This window comes from Neofelis nebulosa, chromosome 6, assembly GCF_028018385.1.
Source record: "Neofelis nebulosa isolate mNeoNeb1 chromosome 6, mNeoNeb1.pri, whole genome shotgun sequence".
Classification (NCBI taxonomy): Eukaryota; Metazoa; Chordata; class Mammalia; order Carnivora; family Felidae; genus Neofelis; species Neofelis nebulosa.
The window spans coordinates 77,888,457-77,911,948 of NC_080787.1; positions in this window are offsets into that span (position 1 = coordinate 77,888,457).

A 23,492-nucleotide genomic window follows, 5' to 3' on the forward strand; every position below is an offset into this window, starting at 1 on the left:
GGGAAAATAGAAATCCACACTCACCGATACTAAATTCAAGTCTCAAAGCAAAAGGGCCACAGTGGATCAGGGCAAATATAACAGATCTCAGCATGGATTTTCGTATGGTGCTCCAGTCCCCAAGAAGAGGGCACGCTGCCAGTCACATTATGCAAGGATTTGGGGGATCGGAAACTATGGGTTCTGGCTTTACATTATTACCCCTACTAGGGGTGCCTGGGTGGCTCAGTCGGTTGAACGTCCGACTTCGGCTCAGATCATGATCTCACGGTCGGTGGGTTTGAGCCCCACATAGGGCTCTGTGCTGACAGCTCAGAGCCTGGAGACTGCTTCGGATTCTGTCTCCCTCTCTCTGCCCCTCCCCCGCTCGTGCTGTGTCTCTGTCTCTCAAAAAAATAAATATTTATTTATTCTCTCAATAAATGTAAAAAAAAATTAAATTATTACTGCTACTAAACTGCCTTTTCTATTACAGTTTATTTTTTTAATGTTTATTTATTTTTGAGAAAGAATGAGTGGGAGAGGGGCAGAGAGGACACAGAGGTTCCAAAGCAGGCTCTATGTTGAGAGCAGAGAGCCCTATGCGGGGGCTCAGAACTCACTAACCGGAGATAATGACCTGAGCCAAAGTCAGATGCTTAAGGGACTGAGCTACTCAGATGCCCCTTCTATTACCATTTAAATTACCAATACACCAATACAAAAGAACCTGTACTTACAAGCTGTAACTTTTGTTGGAAGTTGTAACTTCTGTTTACAAAAATAGGATTTCCTGTTTCTTGAACCTGACTTAGCTGCTAGGGCAGATTGTCACCCAAGTAGAGAAATTTTAAATTCAATTTATTAGTATTTTCATTTTATGTAAACACACCCCTTATGGAATATAAAGAAAAACAGAAAGGAGTAAAAAATAGGGGTAAAATGGAGTACAAGATATTGTCACATGTAGTATTAACATTTTTAAGTCATTTCTTTTGATTTCTTCTCTCCTATAACTTGCATTTTATTATCATGCTCCCATGGAGAATGAGCACAGCTGAAACTGTAAGTGAATTTTGACCAAATATATTTACTAACTATGCCAGGCTGAAGATGATCTCTCAGCCATCTTCAGATGAGAGCCACCATGTCACCCACCAGTGAGGAGACAGGACTCAGGCTACACACTTTTGATTTTCCTCACAGTGAAGCAGGGCAGGCAGAAGGCATGAGGATTATCAATCAGAGAAAAGTGAAGTTAAACCACCAGCTCACTCTCTGTCCTCTGCTTCTCCAATGTTACCCACCTACCCCCCTTCTTTGTCCAGAGATAGTCTCCCTTTCCTCAGTAGAGTGGTCCCTATTTTCAGAAGAGCTCTCTTCCGCTCCCCTGAAGGGCACTCCCAGGGGCCTCACAAGGCTTCAAAGCCAGCCTCTTGATTAGCCAACCCTCTGTCCTTGTGGTTTCCCAGCTGAATCTCCCAAGGCCACTTGTGTCAGATGGGAAGCTGTGGGATGCTCTGGACAAATGAATGCTAAAATCCTTCCTTCCTTCACAGCAATCTCACAGAGATTTATCTGGTCTCAAAGAGGAAAACGTAAACCTTTCTGCTGTCACAGAGGTACTCCAAGTGTGACAGCCATTACTGCACTTCTCAAAAAGTAGACTCTGCATCTAAAATTATATTTAAGTCATAATATGGGCTTTAACATGAAATGGGTGGAAATCTTTCAAAAGAGCAACTTAAAAGTGAACTGTGTGAACATGAACAAGCATTCAGCATCTGAAAGGAAAAACCTAAATGATGAATATGGGAGAGTAAGTTCAACCTCATTAATAACCAATGGCATGCGAAACAAAGATTAAATATTTTTGTGTACCTAACTAGAAAGGATTTGTTTTAATTGTATGTGCAATGTCAGTGTTGGCTAGAATGTGGAAATACCTGCTTGCCACACATACCCTACTGGTGGGAGGAGATTCATAAAAACAATTTCCCAAATACAATTTTGGGAATGTGTATTGAAAGCACAAACCACAAAGTCTCTGACCCACCAGTTCTACTTGGGACCCAAAGGTTGTAATTAATAGTATTCACAAAAAATTATGTTTTCACAGTTGATCATAAAAATTTGAAAAATACGCAACAATAAGGTAGTGATAACATATGGCTTAGTTACTCATCAGGATGCTTTGCAGCCGTGAATAAGATGCTGGAAGAAGAGGTTTGCAAAAGTGGAGAAAAGAGAATTATAAAATAATACACAAAACATAATATCATTGTTGTGGGAAAAATATGGTTATGGACACACAGACATCTTTTTGAAAAGGGTCTAGAGAGGAGTCAACAGTGGTTATTTTCAAAGTACGGTGGGATGGAGTCAAGACAAGCAGAGTGGCATATAGTTAAGGGTGAGGGTCTGACACATATCTGGTGAAAATTTGAACTCTGCCACCGTGGGAACTTCAATGACTTGCTTTAGAGTCCTTATGTGTAAAATGGGGATAACGCTATGTCTTAGGATTTGGGACAGGAAGACATGCAATGATGCTAGTAAAGTACAGAGCACAATAGTGATACAAATAAATACTGACTGATAAAATTGCAAATTTTGTAATGCAATTTCTAATTTTCTACAATGGACCTGTATTACCTTATAGACATGTATTACCTTATAATTACTTTATAATTAAAGTATTACTTTAGTTATACATGTATTACTTTATAATTAAAGTCACTGCAAAGAACTATAAACACATGGAATTCCAATTAATGATATACGTACTTACATACTTAGGAGGGCAGTATGCTGATATCCACAATTATTTTGAAATGCATCAAAAAATGAGATGGATTGATGGTAGGCATACGAGTGTTTATAGAAAATTCTTTCAGCATTGCTATATGTTTGAAAATGCTTATAATAAAATGTTGGGGAAACGGTATTTCATTTGAAATTTATAACCTTTTTATTCATATGAGCATTATCATTTTAAGAAAGCATATAATAAAGACACATTTAAAGAAAAAATAAGTGTCCCTAACACTCGTCATGAATTCTACTGTCCTCAAAAGCTATTTTTTGTATGCTTCTACATCTTTATGCTTGTAAATTTAAAGGAAGTTTTTTTCATAAGATCATGTTGTTCACAATACTTGGCAACCAGTATGTTTTACACTGAGAAAAATGACTTTTATTTTAAAAATGAGGTAAAGGGGGGGCCTGGGCAGCTCAGTCAGTTGAGCGTCTGACTTCGGCTCAGGTCATGATCTCACAGTTCATGAGTTCGAGCCCCAAATTGGGCTCTGTGCTGACAGCTCAGAGCCTCTAGCCTGCCTCGGATTCTATGTCTCCCTCTCTCTGCTCCTCCCCTGCTCACATTCTGTCTCTCTCTCAAAAATAAATGAAGATTAAAAAAAATTTTTTTAATGAGGTAAAAAGGAATGAGGTCCACCTCTTACCAATTTTCTTTATAGATAAGATAGCAGTGAGAACGTAACATCTTCACATATTTGATTTTTTATTATTACTTAAAATTTTAGAAGCCTTCATAGAAAGAAATAAGATACCTTGGTTGTTCAAATGAACAAACAAAAAGCAGAATCATATGTCTAAACACAGAAAACTGATGGTTCCAGAAGGCAGAGAGGTGGGGGAAAGGGCAAAACGGGTGTAGGGGAGGGAGAGACACAGGCTTCCAGTTATGGGATGAGTAAAGCACAGGAATAAAAGGCACACAGCACAGGAATAACAGGCATGACTACATAATCCATATCACATAGTCTATGATACTGTAATAGCATTGTATGGTGACAGATGGTAACTACACTTGTGGTGAGCATAGGGCAAGGTATAGAAAAGTTGAATCACTATGTTGTACACCTGAGACTAATGTAATATTGTGTGTCAAACATACTCAAATAAAAAACTTCCTTTAAAAGGTAATTTGGCTTTTGAAATTCATTATTTTTATATTAAAATACAATGTAATGAGGTGTCTGTGCATCCCACCATCCAGCTAGGGCTTTATTCTCACCTCCTCCCCCTTCTCCCAGGCCTGCTCACCTAGGTCCTCGTCTGCGGGGGCAGTATTGCCACCATTACATTTGAGACCATTTTTCTGGAGCCACCACTCCAGCCCAAGGTAGACAGAAAAACTTAACCTGAGATTTACTTGCCTCTGAATATGCATCACCACAATTTTTACTCACATTTGTATAACAGAGCATGAAGAAAATAAAACAAAGTAACAGCAGCAGCAAATGCATTGGGTAATGCCTTGTTATAGGCACCCCACAGAAGCAGGATGGACCCTACCCAAAATGTTGATGAGATATGAAGATTGACAATGCCAAACACAGACCAACAGGATTTCCAAGAAGTATGAAAGAGGGAATACAGCTGCCCCCATTTTAAGTTGCATTGTCCTGGGTTGGTAACTTGTGGGCAGACAAAATGGGACAGAATTAAAGGACCCTTTGTCCTTTAAGGAACATAAGGGTTCCAGGGACTTTGTTTTTTATTTAACCAGACGCTCAAATCTAGATGTGAGATGAACAGACATAGGTTCATCAGAAACATGTAAAGAGGAAACATGTAAAGAGGAAACATGTAAAGAGGAAAAAGCAGAGGTTAGTTTCGCTCATTAAGAATACTTCACCCAAATAACCAAAAACGCTAATGAATTTTCCTGAAAATGTGTAAGAGAATCAGCTTACCATGATCCATGAAGCAAACCTATTCAGATTTTGATTGGAATTGCATTGAATCTATAGATCCACTGAAAGAGAACTGATTCCTCCATAATATTGAATCTTTTTACCCACAGTTTTTCCCTTCATTTATTCAGGTCTTCAGGTAATGACTCATTTATAGTTCTCATTATGTATTAAATATATATGTCATTTTAGAGTTTTTCCATAGATATTTTGCATGCCTTTTATTAAATTTATTCCTGAATACTTACTTGATATTTTCTGATATTTCCAAGACATTTTCTAGGTATATGTTGCTGGTGTAAAAAAATGGAGTTGACTTCTGTCTAAAAAAAAAAATCTTATATCCATCCACCTTGTTCAACTCTTATTTCTAGTAAATTACCTGTAGATTCTTTTTGATTTTCTATAAAAATTATCATATCATCTGCTAATAAAGATATTTCTATTGTTTACAAAAATATTGTAGCATAAGGGAGTTGCATAGAATATCTCTGGAAAAGTATACAAGCAACTGTTAACATTGGTTGCCAATCTAGGGCATTAAATAATCTTTTATACGTCATGTCCCTTTTGAATTTTGAGCCATTTTACATATTACCTATTGCAAATAACTAAAACAACTTTTTCAGAAACAATACAATGTTTAAGGTGGTTAAAATAACAAGGCGGACTGAACAACTGGGCAAGTCACAGGCTCCGTGAGCCTCAGTTTCCTATATGCTAAGTGCCTTTGATTAGACTGGATTCAAAGCTGTAAACCAGAGGTCCTTGAATTAAATCTAACCCACAACCATGGTATGTTTGGCTGTCATAGTAGGGTTTCTCTTTTTGTTTTATCCCGGGGCCAGCATGAAGAAACAGGTTTCAGTTACAAGTTTAGGCTCCCAACTGTCTTCTAACATCTGTCAAGCCCAGAGCAAAACACTGGCCTCCTTCCCACAGGCAGGGTGTGGGCTCTCCAGTGTGCCAGAGTCCCACCCAGTGGGATTTCCTCATTTCCATTCTCACTTGTCTGGGTCCCTGTGAGCATTTAACTTTACAACTCCTTGAGAAGTGGCATATTACTATATATACTCTGAGAAAGTATACACTTAAAGTGTGTGTGAGAAAGAGAGAAAGAGCACACTTTTCAGTTGCTGGTGAGGTACATACTGTTTTATTTAAGGAAACAATAATCAACTGGTAAATGATTGTTTTTTTAAAGAGAGGAAAATTATTAATGACGGTCTTAATAAACTGTTCGGTGAGATGGAAAATTACCTTACAATTCAGATTTGTAAAAAAAAAAAATAGGCCTATTATTTTATCTATAATTGATCTGGTCTTGTTCATCAGCACCATCCACTGAGTTGCAGGCAGGGAACAAATTGTTTGGTCCCACTCATTAATCTTGATCCAACAATTTAAAATATGTCCATAAGGAACTCAGACTTGGCTTATATAAGTCAGGAAAATGAAGAACGTTTCAGAGCTCTTTCCTCCTCTGCTCCAAGATAATGTCTGGGTATGTGGGGAAAGGAGTGTGGCTCATATAACCTTGTGGCCTTAGGGAGGGAGACCTGGCCCGCTGCTTGTATACTTGACTATGAGCTGGCTAATAGAGGCTGCTAAGGTGAGTTGGCCTGGTGTGGCCTCCCTTGGCATTCTGATTTCTGTTGCTAATGTCAGGGACTGGCACACTCATGGTCTGTTCCCTCTCAGCTAAGGCAAAGCTCTATGATTTTCCCATGCTGGTCAGCCCCACCTTGGCTCTCACTAGTGTATCACCTCTAAGTCTGGCCATGATTTCCATTAATCCCCTGTCCAAGGGTCATTCCACGGTCATTAATGATTCAATCCACCTTAATATGAGGGTTCCATCTGGATGACTCTTCAGCCAGACCCTCAGCCACTTTGAGATCCCATCTACACACAGGGGAACCAGGAGACTCTATAAACCTAAACACCAAGGTCTCCCTCTGCTGGGAGGGCAAAGTGTGCTTTGATGTGATTATTTAGTATGATACTGGGTAGGTGGTTGCTTCTAGACTTTTTCAGGAACAGAAATAGGGAAAACATAGGTTCTTTAAAAAGAATATATCCTGCTTTTATACTGGTCTCTCCAATTCAATTCTGATCTGAATCTCATTAGTCTGATACCTTTAGCTCTTTTCTCCTATTCCAAAAATCTCATTTCTCAATAGTACCAATACACAATAAATGCCTATCAGATTCAGAATAAAAATAACAAAATTATCACCCAAATTACCAATAATATGCTTACTGAAAATAGTTTAAAATTTTTTAAGTTCTTTTTGTCCTTAAGATGATACATTCTACTAGGATGCATGATCAAATTACTAAATGTTATAGTTACTCAAATTAGTTTCTATTATACCACCATTTCTATAAACAGGTTCATTTCCTTTCAATTATGAGAATGCTTTTCTACTATTTTATTTTAGAATTATGTGAAATATTTGCATGATTCCATATCCAAACCTATAAACTACAGTTTAATTAGAGAAGTCTAGACTCTCTTTTACCTCTCCTCTGTCTCTTCCCTTCTTGCCCCCTTCGTTTTTTAGCATTTTCTGTCTTCCCATATTTAATATAATATATTCACATCCCCAAAACATTCTTAAATAAAAGGGAACATACTATTTTGTACATACTTTAGATTTTAAATACATTCAGACATAGAATTTTAGATGAGGAATCACTCAACAGATTAGTCAAACCCATAATTCTAAAAAAAGAGGAAACAGAACAGTGATTTAGAAATGTTAAGTTACGTGCCAAAGACATATAGCTAATTGCTAGAGCTGGGACTCAAGTTCATATCTCTTGACTCTCCATCTTGTGTTCTTTACTCATAGTGAACAGTTATAGACAATCATAGCTGTTTTGTCATAAACTGATAAATGATTTGAAGCAAAATTTAAAGAAACATGAACACCTAGAGATGACCAGATGATTCATTGTATTCTCTTGGTTTTTATTTGGCTTGACTCAAATTCTATCACTTTAATAAACATGAGAGGACAAATTCAGTCTATTTTTTCTCAGAGTTACCAACATCTTCCAAAAATATGACTACTGAAAGTTTTATGTTTAGCAGCTATAACAGTAAATCCCCTGTTCCCTTCTGCCTTTTTTGATAAATAATTGTTGACTATCATGATTTTCCCTACTTGTCCCTGGCATTCTCCTCCCAATGCCCTAGTCACTCTAAGCCTGGGGAAAGATAGGCATTTCTGTCTTGATTATTTAGTAGTTTCTGTGGAGGGGATTGGGCAAATGTTGAAGCCTTGTGATTGGTTTTATACTGCTAGAAAATAGTCTCTTGGTCTTTGCTAGTTTAGAACACACGCTGGTAAACACTGCCACCTGTTTTTGTACTGTCTGTGAACTACGAATGATTTGTACATGTAAAAATAGAAGTATTTGTTGGAACACAGCCATGCTCTTTCATTTATGTATTGTCTGTGGCTCTTTTGCTCTGTAACAGCAGAATTGAGTGGTTATGACAAAGGGTCAAAGGCCACATGGCTTCAAAAGCCTAAAATATTTACAAACACTTTGCCAGCCACTTCTTTACAGGATTCTCCTTTCTGTCCTGTTACTTTGTAATTTATACACAGTCAATTCTCTTTGTCAGTTCACTCTTAGGATCAATCTCTTCTAGGTATCAACTTCTTTCTAAGGAATCTGAGATTACAATTTTTCCAAAAGTCAGAATAAAATTTTCAAAAGCTTTATTCAGTTCAACTAAGTTTTATAACGGCCATTTCCATTACATCATCCATCTTCATATCAGTGTACTTTTGTTAGTTGAGCACTTAATACATGCTCATTGTGTATGTAGGACCCCAGGTTTCCTTATCCTGCCTATCAGTTGCTCTCCTATTAGAACCTGTCTGAAGAGCACAACTTCAGGACTGGCTTCTCCCTGATGCTCATCCAAATAGATAGGGCCTGAGTGAACCATCCACAGCTGAACTGACCACTGTACATGTTTATAACTTTCATGGCTGATAGCTGCAAATTCATCAATGTTTCCCGAAAGAAAATGCCCCTTTCAAAAAAGGCAGTCTCTTCAATATATAGTGTTGGGAAAACTGAACAGCTACATGCAAAAGAAATGAAACTGGACCACTTTCTTACATCATACACAAAAATTAATGGACTAAAGGCCTAAATGTGAGACCTGAAACCATAAAAATCCTAGAAGAGAGCATAGGCAGCAATTTCTTTGACATGAGCCATGGCAACATTTTTCTACATAAGTCTCCTGAAGCAAGGGAAACAAAAGCAAACTAAAACTATTGGGGCTACACCAAAATAAAAAGCTTTTGCACTGCAAAAGAAAGTAACAAAACAAAAAGCAACCTATTGGATACGAGAAAATATCTGCAAATGATATATCCAATAAGAGGTTAATATCCAAAATATATATAGAACTTATACAACTCAACATCAAAATATCCAATTAAAAATGTAAAGAAGACCTGAAAAGACATTTTTCCAAAGAAGACATACAAATGGTCAACAGACACATGAAAAGATGCTCAACATCACTAATCATCAGGGAAACTCAAATCAAAACCACAATGAGGTATCACCTTATACCTGCCAGAATGGCTAGTATCAAAAAGACAAGAAATAACAAGGGTTGGTGAGGATGTGGAGAAAAAGGGACACTTGTGCACTCGTTGGTGGGAATGTAAATTGGAACAGCCACTGCAGAAAACAGTATGGAGTTTCCTCCAAACACTTCTATTAAAAATAGAAATTCCATTTAATCCAATAATTCCACTACTGTATATTTACCCAAGGAAAATGAAAACCCTAATTCAAAAAGATATATATGTACCCCTGTATTTATTGCAGCATTATTTGTAATAGCCAAGATATGGAAGCAACCTAAGTTGTCAATGGATAGATGAATGGATAAAGAAGATGTGGTATGTACACACACACACACACACACACACACACACACAGAAATGTGAAATATTACACAGCCATAAAAAGGAAGATCTTACCATTTGTGACAACATGGATGGACCTAGAGGGTATTAGCCTGGGTGAAATAAGTCAGACTGAGAAAGACAAATACCATATGAATTCATTCATATGTGGAATCTAAAAAACAAATCAAATGGACAAATAGACCTATAAATACAGAGAACTAATTGTAGCCAGAGGGAAGGGGAAGTAGGGGCTGGGCAAAATGGGTGAGGGGGAGTAAGAGATACAGGCCTTCAATTATGGAATGAATAAGTCACAGAGAAGAAAGGTATAGCATAGGGAATATAGTCAATGGTATTGTAATAGTATTGTAAGGTGGTAAGCATAGCATAATGTACAGAGATGTGGAATCACCTGAAACTAATGTAACATTATGTGTCAACTATACTCAAAAAAAATTTAATTCCCCTTTTCTATGTTACACCCAATTGGACTATCCAAATTAAAACTGCCTTAGGCCCTGGCATCATAGCTTTTAGTGTTAAAGCCCTTCCGTTATAATCCATTTCCTTAAAGACATGGACAAGTGATAATGATAATTGAGTCAAATGTGTTTCCAGGATTGACCAGTCCAGACTACCTTTTCTTTAATGGTAAGCTTTCTCTGTAGGGCTGTGTCATCATCCTTTCCCATAATCTTGCTTCAGTGGACTCTTCCTTCCGTCTACCTGATATGTTCTAAAAACTTTAAATTTCAAAGGCAAGAGATTACATTGCTTCATCCTATGCAAATTTAGAGAGAATTTTGAGATACCCCTTAATCCTTACCCATCAATAGAATGTAAATCTTTAGGCACTTTCCAAGCCACAACACTCCTCCCCACATTCCCTAGGAATACATAAGGCTTTCTCCAACCAAAATGACTTATTCAAGGAGCAGGATAAAAGGACTACATGCCTCCAACGTTTTCTGGTAATTTTTATCCTAAAGGCAAAACTTTTTACAGTCTCTAAAAGGGCAGATTTTTATTTTTAAAAGACTTAGAGTCTATTCTCTCGTCTAGTCTCTTAACTTTATAGCTACGTTTCCATTGATACTTAAAATATAGTTAATAATTAAAACACTGTTTTAATATAGTTTTTAATAGAAAAAGCATATGACACAGAAGAAAAATCCTAAGATACATTTTACTTACATATAAATGTCTAAGTATTCACTATGAACCCAGTTCAGTTGAGTCCCACAGCAATTTTCAGTTTCTTCTCAATAAGAACGTAGCACAGACCCTTACCTACATAAAGGTTCTCAAACTTCAACATATAAAGATTTGCCTGGGGAATTTGCTTAAAAATACAGATTTCTTGTCTTGACATCAGAAATTCTACTTCATTAGGTTCAGAGTGGGACCCAAAAAAATTTCTTCTAACACCTCTGGCTTCCCATCCCCCAAAGTGCATGCACACGTGTGTGCGTACACACACTCACACACAAGCACACACAATGTACACCTACCAGAACTAACATCCACACACACTAGAAGGTTCGGACACATATGGAAGAGAACCAGTCTTTCAGAAACACTGATATAAAAGGATTGTCTCTTTAATCTCACCTCTGTCCATCTCACTCTATGCTTCCAACCTTCCCCCACAAGAGAAAAGATGAGCTCATAATAAAAGCATCTCCTTTAGATGGGACTTTGGCCTGGCTCACTGGCAGCTGTATAATTAGGAAAAGCAGTCTAGCCATTCAGGCAGAAGTGCTAGAGGATGATTATCATTCTCCCAGGTTTCCAGCATACTTGATGTGGAAACTCAGCAGACTTTTCTTGTAAATGTCAAGTAATGGCTCTGCAGCTTGCTTTCAATGTGATGGAATGTATCTACACAAACCCCTACTCTGTTGGGTTCCCAAACAAATGGGCAAACAAGCATATAGCCAGAACTTTGTCCCTTCATTACTCAGGATCCATGGGCAAATAAAGATAGTCTAAGGCAGCACTGTCTAATGGAACTTTTTATGACGATGTTCTTTATTGCATTGTCCAATATGATAGCCACTAGCTCCATATAGCTACTGACATCTTGAAATGTGGCTCGTGTAAATGAAAACTGCATTTTCATTTTTTCTTCCAAATTTTTATTTAAATTGCAGTTAGTTATCATATAGAATGATATTGGTTTCAGGAGTAGAAGTTAGTGATTCATCACTTACATATAACACCCAGTACTCATTATAACAAGTGCCCTTCTTAGTACCCATTACCCATTTAGCCCACCCAACACCCACATCCTTCCATCAACCATCGGTTTGTTCTCTATCTTTAGAAGCCCCTTATGGTTTGTTTCCCTCCCTCTTTTTATTCCCTTTCCATATGTTTATCTGTTTTGTTTCCTAAATTTCAATGAGTGAAATCGTATGGCATTTGTATTTCTCTGACTGACTTATTTCATTTAGCATAGTATACTCTAGCTCCATCCATGTCATTGCAAATGATAAGATTTAATTCTTTTTAATGGCTGAGTCATATTCCAGTGTGTGTGTGTGTGTGTGTGTGTGTGTGTGTGTGTGTGTATACATCTTCTTTATCCATTCATCAGTCATTGGCTACTTGGGCTCTTTACATGGTTTGGCTATTGCTGATAATGCTGCTACAAACATCAAGGTGCATTATACCCCTTGGAATCTATATTTTTGTATCCTTTGGGTAAATACCTAGTAGGGCAATTGCTGGGTCATAGGATAATTCTATTTTTAACTTTTTGATGAATCTCCATACTGTTTTCCAGAGTGGCCACACTAGTTTGCATTCCCACCAACAGTGTAAGAGGGCTCTCCTTTCTCTACATCGTCATCAACACCTGTTTCCTGTGTTTTTAATTTTAGCAATTATGACAGGTATGAGATGATATCTCATCATGGTTTTGATTTGGTTTCCCTGATGATGAGTGACGAGCATCTTTTCATGTGTCTGTTAGCCATCTGGATGGTTTCTTTTGAAAAGTGTCTATTCATGTCTTCTGCTCATTTCTTCACCAGGTTGTTTTTTGGGTGTTGAATTTGATAAGTTCTTTATAGATTTTGGATACAAACCCTTTATACAATACATAATTTGCAAATATCTTCTCCCATTCTGTCAGTTGCCTTTTAGTTTTGTTGATTGTTTCCTTCACTGTGCAGAAGCTTTTTATCTTGTTGAGGTACCAATAGTTCATTTTTGCTTTTGTTTCCCTTGCCTCTGGAGATGTTGTCTAGTAAGAAGTTGCTCTGGCCAAGGTTAAAGTGTTTGCTGCCTGTGTTCTCCTCTAGGGTTTTGATGATTTCCCATCTCACATTCAGGACTTTTATCCATTTTGAATTTATTTTGTGTATGGTGTAAGCAGTGGTCTAGTTTCATTCTTAGGCATGTCGCCATCCAGTTTTCTCAACACCACTTGGTGAAGAGACTGTCTTTTTTCCATTGGATATTCTCTCCTGCTTTGTCAAAGAAGAGTTGACCATATAGTTGTGCATCCATTTCTGGGTTTTCTATTCTGTTCCATTGATCTATGTGTCTGTTTTTGTGCCAGTGCCATACTGTCTAGATGACAGCTTTGTGTAAAACAGCTTGAAGTCCAGAATTGTGATGCCTCCTGCTTTGTTTTCCATTTTCAGGATTGCTTTGGCTATTCAGGGTTTTTTGTGGTTCCATACAAATTTTAGAATTTTTTGTTCTAGTTCTGTGGAAAATGCTGGTGGTATTTTGATAGAGCTTACATTAAATGTGTTGATTGCTTTGGATATTATAGATAGAAAACTAGATTTTTAATTTTATTTAATTCTAACCAATTTAAATTTAAATATTCGTATGTGGCTAGTGGCTACTTTATTGGACATTTCATATCTATGGTAATTTTTCATGGGCTTCATATATAAAGATTATAATATAGGTTATAATTATGGATTTATAGTTTTTAAATATGTTTATTCCCTTTTGGAAACTCCTTCAGGATCAAATATGTTTCTTGGTCATTTCTAACTTCCTCAAAGCAACCAGAGATTATAAATTGCCAGCTAGTAGTAGGTACCAGTAGGTACTCAAAAAACATCTTGTCAAGTCAACCAAGGCATGCACACGGTGTAAAAAGTCAAACATAATTGGAAGAGTTGGGGAAAAAAACAGATATGAATCTGCAAGTAAGGAGGGAAAAATTTTCTCCCAGAATTGTGAAAATTTTCTTCTAGTATGCAGTGTTGTAGAGAGAGCTGATACCACTCTAATTCATAATCCTTTGTATGTGTCTGTTTTTTCTCTCTGGAAGATTTTAGAATTATATCCCTATCCCTGTTGTTCTAAAACTTCACAATGATGTGCTCAATAGGAGTATATTTTTCATTCATTGTGCTTGGTACGTGATGGACTCTTTAAATCTGGAGACCCATATCCAAGGAAATTTTCTTTTATTACTTTGAAAATGTCTTCTCCATCATTTTCTCTGTTTTCTCTTTATGACACTCCTATTTGTTAGTATACTGGACCTCCTAGATTAAGCCTCAAGTCGTCTTAGCTTTTTTTCCTTACTGTTCATTTCTTTATTGTTTCTTCTTCCTGGGAGTTTCCTTGACTTTATCTTCTAAATCATGATAAGCATTTTTAATTTCAAGTATCACTTTGAATTTCCAAGTGTTCTTTGCTCTGACCATACTTGTTTTATAGCATGACATTTTTATTTCATTAAAGATATTAACTAGAGTTGATTTATAGTTTTTTCTTCAGTTCCCTGTATTGCCTCTGTTACCTCTAAATTTCTTTGTAATTTTTTTTTTGAGGGGAGTGGTTCATGTTGGAGGCTTTCTTTAAATGTCTGGTCATTTGTTCATTTTTTTCTAATTTGAGAGAGAGAGAGTGCACACGCAAGTAAGGGAGAGGGGCAGAGAGAGAGAATATTAAACAGACTCTACAGTGAGTGCAGAGTCTGATGCAGGGCTCAATCTCATGACTCTGGGATCATGACCTGAGCCGAAATCAAGAATTAGAAATTCAACCAACTAGGCCACCCAGGCACCCCATTTGTTCATATGTTAAAACAAGGCATTAAAAGGTGTATCAGATACCTTGCTGTATGGGTAGGGCTTAGCAACTCCTGAACTTCACTGTAGAACAATCAAATGTGGATCTAGCTTTTTCATTGAGACACCACCAAGATATCTTTATTTGTAGGTCTGGTCAGTTTCTGAGTTTCCTAGGAGGAGAATCTTTTAATCCCTTCTTGGGATAGGAATCTGGCTGCTGGTATTCTGAAGTGAGACAACAAAAGAACACTATAGACCTCTTTGTTATAAATGCAAAGTTTCTTGTATATCCTCAGCTTTCCATCCAGAACCAAATCATTGCACTCTTCTGTGCTTGGTATCCACAACTTCAAAAACTGTTTCTGAAATTTCTCCAGGAAATGGATCTCTCAACCTTTACTGGATTACTTACAGGAAGGGTAGTTACCTAACTTCTCAGAATGAAGGTGGAAACTAGGGTCCAATTGCTCCTTAAACAAACAGACATCTTATTTTCAGCCTCCTGATCTTCCATCCTTCCTTCCATACCAGGTGTGGTACCTGGTGTTTTCAGTTTCTAAGAATTCCTGGAATTTGGTTTCTCACTGATTACCTCCCCCAACTCCACACACACCCTTTTAGATTCAACCTACTTTTGATCCACTAAACGGTTGAAAACCCACACATCCTCTTTCCATCTTCTTATACTATAGTTTGGGATTTCAGATATTTCCTGGCTGGATCAAAGACAAAGTTGAACACCTGTAATTTTGCTGCTGTTACCATTCTTATTCTGTAGTGATTTCTGAGAGGAGAAATGGTCAGAGACACTGTTACTTTTACCTCCCATCCTACAACAGAGAGCATCAACAGTCTTCTTAGTATAGGAAAGATTCTTGTTTATTTTTTAAGTAAGGATAGAAAGTTATTCTCTTCTAATTAGAGAAAACCTGTCATATTTATTATATTTCTTGTATGTATCAACATGAATTCTCACCTAAATGATTTATTTATTTCCTTTGTTAGATGCCTAAGACACAGAAAGTCAGAAAAACTATGGCAAGAAATCAAAAAGGAAACAGTTCTTTTCCTCTCTGGCAGTTCTTTCAACAATTTGGGCTTTATATATTATCCCCATTAGATAAGAGAGAGAGAGAGAGAGACACTGAGATAGCATATAAAGTCAAAATGTTGAAGGAGATTATGTTAAGAGAAGCTATTATGTACTTATAATACTGGAAGTTTTCAACCCAAAGATTTCTTTTTAGAACACTGAAGGAAAAAAATGAGGAAAATAATGAGGAAATAAAAATAGTGTTTAGTGAGATAGATACCAAACTTTGCCAAGCAGCTTATTCCTTCACAATATTTTTGATGGAATATTGGAATATTCCATATATTGGAATATATTCTAAAAACAAAAGCATAGAGATCTTCCCCAAGGTAATCAAAAGCCTAATTGCTGCAAATGACCCTCATCCATAATCCCCCTCCCCCACTATCCTTCTAATGCAATCAGGTCCACATCTCTCATTTGGCCATCATTCATCTGAACCTCCTTCCACCCATTTGTCTGAAAAAGTTCCCTCCTCCTAGTCCTGGTGGGAGGCAGAGCTCTCTCCCACTCCCCAGGCTAAGCCTGTCAGTTTCTCACTTTCCCAGGCCAACCTTACAACTAGGGTGCCAGCACCTGCCCAAATCAGATACACCTGCTCCAGCCAGCAACCTAAAGCAGCAAGGATGGTGGGAGGAAGCCTTGGTAGCTGTGGCAGCAAGAGCAGGTTCCCTGGCTGCAGCAGTATCAGCAGGGCTCTCTGCCAGCAGGGTCCAGGCTGGCAACCTGAGTGTAGCACCTAATGCTGCAGCAGTGGTGACAGGGGTCTCATGGACATGGAGCCTGAGCCAGGTCCTCCAGACTTCAGGTAATTCTCTCCATGACTCACCATTCTTTTAATAAATCTTCTTTCTGCTCAAGTCAGCTCTAAGACTCTTACTGATATATGCAGGTTTCATATTCTGATTATTGAAATAACTGTGAGAAGTAAAGGTGCAAATCTTGATCTATGCAATGACAACAAACACTATAGACAGGTATTATCTATACTAACACCATGGATAGGTAGATACTCCTTTTGTGCCTATAAATTTGTATTAGTTTTCATAGTATAAGCCTGTGTTTTTAGAATCCTATCTGCCCCTTCCCCCCCCCCCAAAAAAAAACCCCTGCTAATATTCTTGCAGATTTCAGGGACCAAACTCAAGGTTCTTGTTGGTTCCATTACAAGTTGGGACATATGAGCAAGCCAGCTAGCCTTCCCCATCATCGTAACTGCCTAGACCCATTCTTCAGAGACACCAGTGTGCTTAAGGACTTCCTCTGGCTCTATACACCTGCCTTCAAAATGCACAGTCAGGTAAGAGAGAGAGAGAGAGCTGGTAGGGGAGGAAGGGTGGAAGAGGGAGGGAGGGAGGGAGGGAGGGAGAGCGAGAGAACTCACGGAGATGGTTAACAGCTATAGAAATCATATTTGAGCATTCTTTTAATTAGGCAAAGCTAATGAATGCTGGTGCCTTTTTTTAAAAAGCAGTATCCAGGTGGTGCTTTTAGTATCATCACTATAAATAAAGGCAGTATAAGCCTCAGGGAATCAGAGGTAAGCTCCTAAGGGAATTTTATTTTCTACTCATGATTTAAATAAGTAACTCAAAAAGATGACACTGACAAGGGAAACTTCTTTTCAGTAATAAACATACAGCTATTTTATAGGAGAAAATCTTAACAAAATAGTGGGAATTAATACAATGCAAGAAATACTTCTGAGGATGATACCACATTTGGGTACTGGAGGCATCTAGAGACGAATAGGGCTCTGGTCCCACCCTTACCTCAAGCTGACAGTCTAAGAGTTAGTAAAAAAGTGGAAGAGGTATGTGAAAACAAGAAGATATGCAATGTGATAAGAGGCAGAATGTGCTAAGCCAAAGAGGTGTAGCAAAAGTCATAGTTTTCATTTGTTTTTCTAATATCTCTATTTTTAATTCCCAAACATTCCACCTTAAAGTTCCCCCACATACTGAGAATGAAGTGCTCACCATTTTCAGGGGGAGGGTGGGTCTGCCTAGAATAAAGAAGTCACAGCCACACTATGATTTTCTTTTCTTCCTTTTTTTAATTTAGAGAGTTCATTATAGACATGAAAACCCCTAGCTTTCAAATATAAGAGCTAGACACATGAAAGGCAAAGCATTTTCTTAGAAATATCAAAGATGGGCTTTAAAATACCAACTTGCCAAGCATAGAAGACTGGGCTGTCGTTTGAACTGTAAACATGGAGAAGGGAAATGGTAGGGAAAGGGGCAGGGATCTGAGGAAAGCCCATCCTAAGGTTGGAGGAGAAAACTTAGGGAGGGAAGAGTCAAAGAGTTGAGATGCTTCTGTCTTGGGTACCTCTGGGGCTCAAAGCTTCGGTGGGAAGGGAGGATGCAGAAATAGGAGGATGATAATCCCAGGGTGCAGGTGGCTTGAGCATCACTCTCTGCAGGGACTCTTGGAGACCTCTTCACCCAGTGAATTGGGCCACCCTGGGCCCATAGAGTAGAATTAATAGCAAGTTGTATTTAGCCTGAGAGAGTCTGAGATAAACCTCCACCCTCTGCTCTAGCACAAAGTGAAAAACAACCCAGAAAATGGAGTCCTTTTAGAGGGGCATGGAAGGTATCTAAGAATGAAGAACCTTGGTGTGTGAAGAAAGGTCCTTGAGCCTACTTGAGAATGCTGTATCAGGGAGAGGGGGGGACCCTAAGCAGAGGCTGAAAGGCCAGGAGACTATGAATACAGCCACAACATAGGAGTTGAGAGAGAAGACAGTAGGAAGAGACTGACCATACCGAGAGCACAAATGACAAGCAACACACAACCAAAGAGACATCCAGAACAGACACAGTGAGACGTCACAGAAGACCAACCAGGTACACCTACCTCCCTCATGCTACGAGGCCCCTGAGCTTCCTTTCTGGAAGCTGGAAAGGAAAAGGGAGGTACTTATAAGAAAACACCAACTCTGGTAGGAAGCATGAAATTAAGTTGACTGTATAAATCCTGATTGATTAGAGATTGAGTAAACTTGAAGTGGTAAAATCAAGTCTTCTCTACAACTGACTGGGGTGGATGATAAAGTTAGATTCATTTATAAGAAACCACTTATATTTTTACATAAGACAGTGTGGACATGGGGCCCACAACACAAAGGTACACACCAAGTGCTGTGTGGAAACTGAAGGAAGGAGACATTGTATTACACTGAGGGACAGAGGAATATTGGGCCAGTATTTTTAACAGGATTTTTTTAACTGTGCCTTACTGAATTTATGGGATTTTGAGAAGTATAAATGAGGTGGAGGCATTCCATATGGCAGAAAGAGGTTGATCAAAGCCTAGGAAATGGGAGGAGGTGGGAAATGTTCAGGAAAAAAATGATGGTCCAATTTGGCTGGAATCTAAGTTCCTCTTTGAAAATTCCACACATGCTCTGCCAGAGCCCTGTGCTTTGTACCTCAATGACAGGAAGAGTTTTGCAAACATCTACTGCATAAAATATATTGAGCTGAGTGATGCCTGGAAACACACCCATTCCTTAGAAGTGTTATTATCTCTGTATGCTTCCTGTCCCTTCCTGCAAATGTAGTAAACACACTTGCCACCAAATGATGCCTCTAGTGTGGAATACTCCTCTCGCTCTATGTGAAGCCTTAGCCTACAGAGAAAGGATCTTCCATCAATATTTTGTCCTTTTAGCAGATGTTAGGAAAATTTTTACCATTCTGCCTGCCCTTATTCCTTGGGAGGAGGCAGGACTAATACAAGAAAGGTTTTGGTTCACTAGGTGTGAGGTAAAGTCCAGGCATTTTTATTTTGACAAGTCTCCAAAGGTGATCTAGATATGGAACCTTGGCCTTCTTTGTTCCTATCACTTTCCTTGCCTCCCATTTCTTCATAGCAATTTAGAATATGATCTGGTACATATTTGGTGGCAATAGTTATTTTGAATGAATGAGTGAATATATACGCTGATCTATTTTTCAAACTTCGATATGCAGTGGAATCACCAGGAGGGCTTGTTAAAATACAGATTGCTGGGTTCCTGAAGAGAAACCTCAAGAGCTTCCAACTCAGCAGGTCTGGGGCAGGAGCTGAGAATTTGTATTTGTAATAATCCTTAGCCCGCAGGTGATGCCAATGCTGTTGGTAGGGGTAGAGGAGTACACTTTGACAACAAAGGGGCCAGATCAATATGGAAATCCACTAAATAATTCAACCATAACCCAGAACTGATTGGTATCTTTGAATGTTTTACCTACCATTTTCTGAGAAGCTTTTAGAAAAAGATGTTTCCCTATGTTTACTTAACATAAGTTAGAAGAGCAACTTAATAGCATAAATTATAGATATTGAAACTTGTTTCTGGAAGCTATGGAATTTTTATGAAGAATTCCAGGAATCGGACTTCTGAATAAAATGTGAATTATCATTTTCTATTCAAGGGTTGACGTTTTAATGATGCAATAAGATTTTTTTGAAGCCATAAGACTTCTAATTTACCCTAAACTGGCCTCCTTTAATATCACAACAAATCAAAAAACAGGCCACCCATTCTGGAGTGATTGAGAATTGGATAAAGAATATGTTTCTGTCTCTTATCTAGACAATAATCCATTTTAGAATCTGGGACTGTCCTATTCGCTTTTCACCCCTATAGAGAAAACAAAACAAAATAACACTGTTTTCACATTATGTTCAGTTCTCACAGAAGCCAGGTCTTTGCCTTGTTTTCCAAACTCTATAAAAAGTTCAGAATTGGTTCATTAAGAAAATCTGCAAAAATTTGAGGTTTTTACTTTTAAACACTAATGTTTAATATTCACAATGGGCCATAGCTTTCCTTGGAAAGATTATTCTTGAAATTCCCTCACCTGTATTTCCAATTCTATTAGTTATCTGTAGAGACAAAGACACTCAGATTTTGCTGGATCACTGTAAATAAAAAGGGTTTATTTTATAATGGTGCATATTCTGTTTACCATGTGGACTCTGACTACTCAAAATTTAAATCATCAAATGCCCTTATTCTGGCAAGCTCCACGAGAACCATTAATTCCAATTTTACCTAACTGAATATATATTATGGAATTCAGAAAAATAATATTTGAGTTACAAAAATATGCCTTTTTCTTTCTCAGAGCCAGAATGCACATGCAATTCCCAATAAAATGTCAGACATAGTCTGAACTACACAGATCCTCAAATTTGCCAACTAGCCTGATTTGTATATAGTCCTCCAGTAGGCATAAAATGCTCATAAGGGCAGAAAATGTCATTTAGTCTGCAGAAGTGTCCATCGATCTGGCCTTTATTTATTTATTTTTCACCAACCAAAGACTGATTCTTATTAAAGTTAACCTAGCCCCTTCCAGACACAAGACTGCACCTTCAGATTTATTTTCCTTGTTCTATTTTATAAGACATGAAAAATTAAATATATCTATATGCAATTATTATTATTTGTAATTGCAGGTTGTATTTTGCATGCTAATTGCTCCATGCTGTCCCAGTGTTCTAGGAGCTAATGTAATTTTATAATATACACTAATTACACATGAGAGAGTTTTCCATTTATCTTACAAGGGGCTCTTTTACCAAAATTCAGGCAAGCACCAATATTAAAGGTCTTTCACAGCAATAGCAAAAATAGAGTTTGATTAAAATATCTTTTAGGAAAGGAAAACTAACCCTTTTTTCACATGATGTGGTGGAAATTCATGACTTGGTCTCCTGAATGAATGGAGGCTAGCAGAGGTGGGTAGAGGTCAAGAAAAGAATAGATACAGAACTCAGACTTCAGAGTAGAGAGCACCAAAACAGATGAGTGTCAAGGCAGATAAGGAAGATGTTGGTAAACGAACAACAGGAGCAAATGGCAGAATAGGGATGCAAGTTTGGGAAGCAAGAGTATAGGACAAGTGGGAGGAGCCAGGAAGTACAGGCACCAGGTGAGCATGCCAAAAAGGCATGTCAGACTTCTGGAGGGGTGAATTGGCAGATCTATACAGAGGGCATGTAAACAAAAGTTAGAGTCGTGGCTAAGGCTGTGACTCTAAAACTAATGGAGATGCTAGGGAGTGAAGATGGAAGCAAGACAGACGATCCATTTGGACTATCCTAATGAGCCTTAATTAACAGCTTTGGCTGGAAACCTCCCATGACACAACATGGCAGTCTCCAGAGCAGCTTGAAGAAACTGCCAGGATGCAGATTAGCTGTCAACCAAATACATAGCTTGAGTTTTCTTTAGTCAGTTGTTTTCCACTGTATGGGTGAGTGGTCAAAGATGTGAATCTGAATTCCCCAACAAGTGAACAGGATGGGGGGGGGGGCGGGCAGAAAAAAGAACTATTAAACCTATTTCTGTTACTAGTAGCAACCTTCCTTAGAGAGGGTTAAAATTAATATTTCAGGAGATCACATTGATAAATTTTTAGAACCATCTCAGGCATAAAATTTTAAATTCCTCAGGCAAGCAACCAGGCTAGATGTCGAAAAACCCACCAGATGGCCCTGTAAGTCACATCCACCTGCTGTCTTCAGAACTGAATGAATGTTGAATTCAACCTTCAAGTGAGAAGCCCTCACCCAAGCAGCATATTAGAATTATACAGGAAAATTCTGATTTAAATTCTGATTTGTACAGGAGCATGAGCATCAGTATTTCTTAAAAGCTCCTCATGTGACTGTAAGGGCTAAGAACTACTGCTACTCAAAAGAAAACTCGATGGAGGAAAATACAACCCTAAGTGATACAACATTAAAAAGTGTTCTAAGATGTAGCCAGGATTTCCCAGGACCTTGTGCAACTTTGCTCTTCTTCATACAATAGAAGGCATATGGTGACTTTGGCTAATATTAATAACATGGTTTACCTCCTGAGATCACTAGGACTCTTTTTCTTTCAAGAAAAAGAAACATGAGAACTTGTTGCTTAATTATACTTCAGGAACGTACCTGATAAGTTTAAATTGCTTTGTGGCCTACTATTGATGGATGCTGTTCCTCCTCTATTCATTATGAGTTGTATAGCCTAATTTAGCCTTTCAGATTATGTATCCAATGCTTTGTTGTGACAAAAAGGAGAGTAATGTCTATATTTCTAAGAGGTCTACAGCAGTGAGATGATTTAACCAAGACAATTGTTTAAAAAGCAAAGGAATGGTTTCACACCCAAGAGAAATAGACATTATACCAAAATAATACTTTCCAAAAAGTAATATTGTGAAATGGAGATAAACACAAATTTTTACAGACTCAAGAAACACATTTTGATAGAGCAACAGTGTCTAATAAAAATTTAGAAATCGTTAATCATAAAACAAGATTATAAATAAATGTGACTAGAAACTCAACTGACTTTGAGGTCATGTGTGTTCATTGATTGATGAACATTAGACATGACCTTAAATGTATTTAATTTTTTAAAATCTTTTTCATGTTTGTTTATTTTGAGACAGAGAGGGAGAGAAAGAATCCCAAACAGGCTCCGTGCTATCAGCACAGAGCCCAATCTAGAGTTCAATCTTATGAACCACGAGATCATGACCTGAGCCAGATGCTTAACCGACTGCACCACCCAGGCACCTCAACCTATAAATTTAAATGAAAATAAGAACCCTGCCAAGTGTTAGATTTTAAAAAAAATCTTAAGTCCTGGGAAATATTATGGGTATATGAGGAAATTAGTAGCATAATATTAGCATGA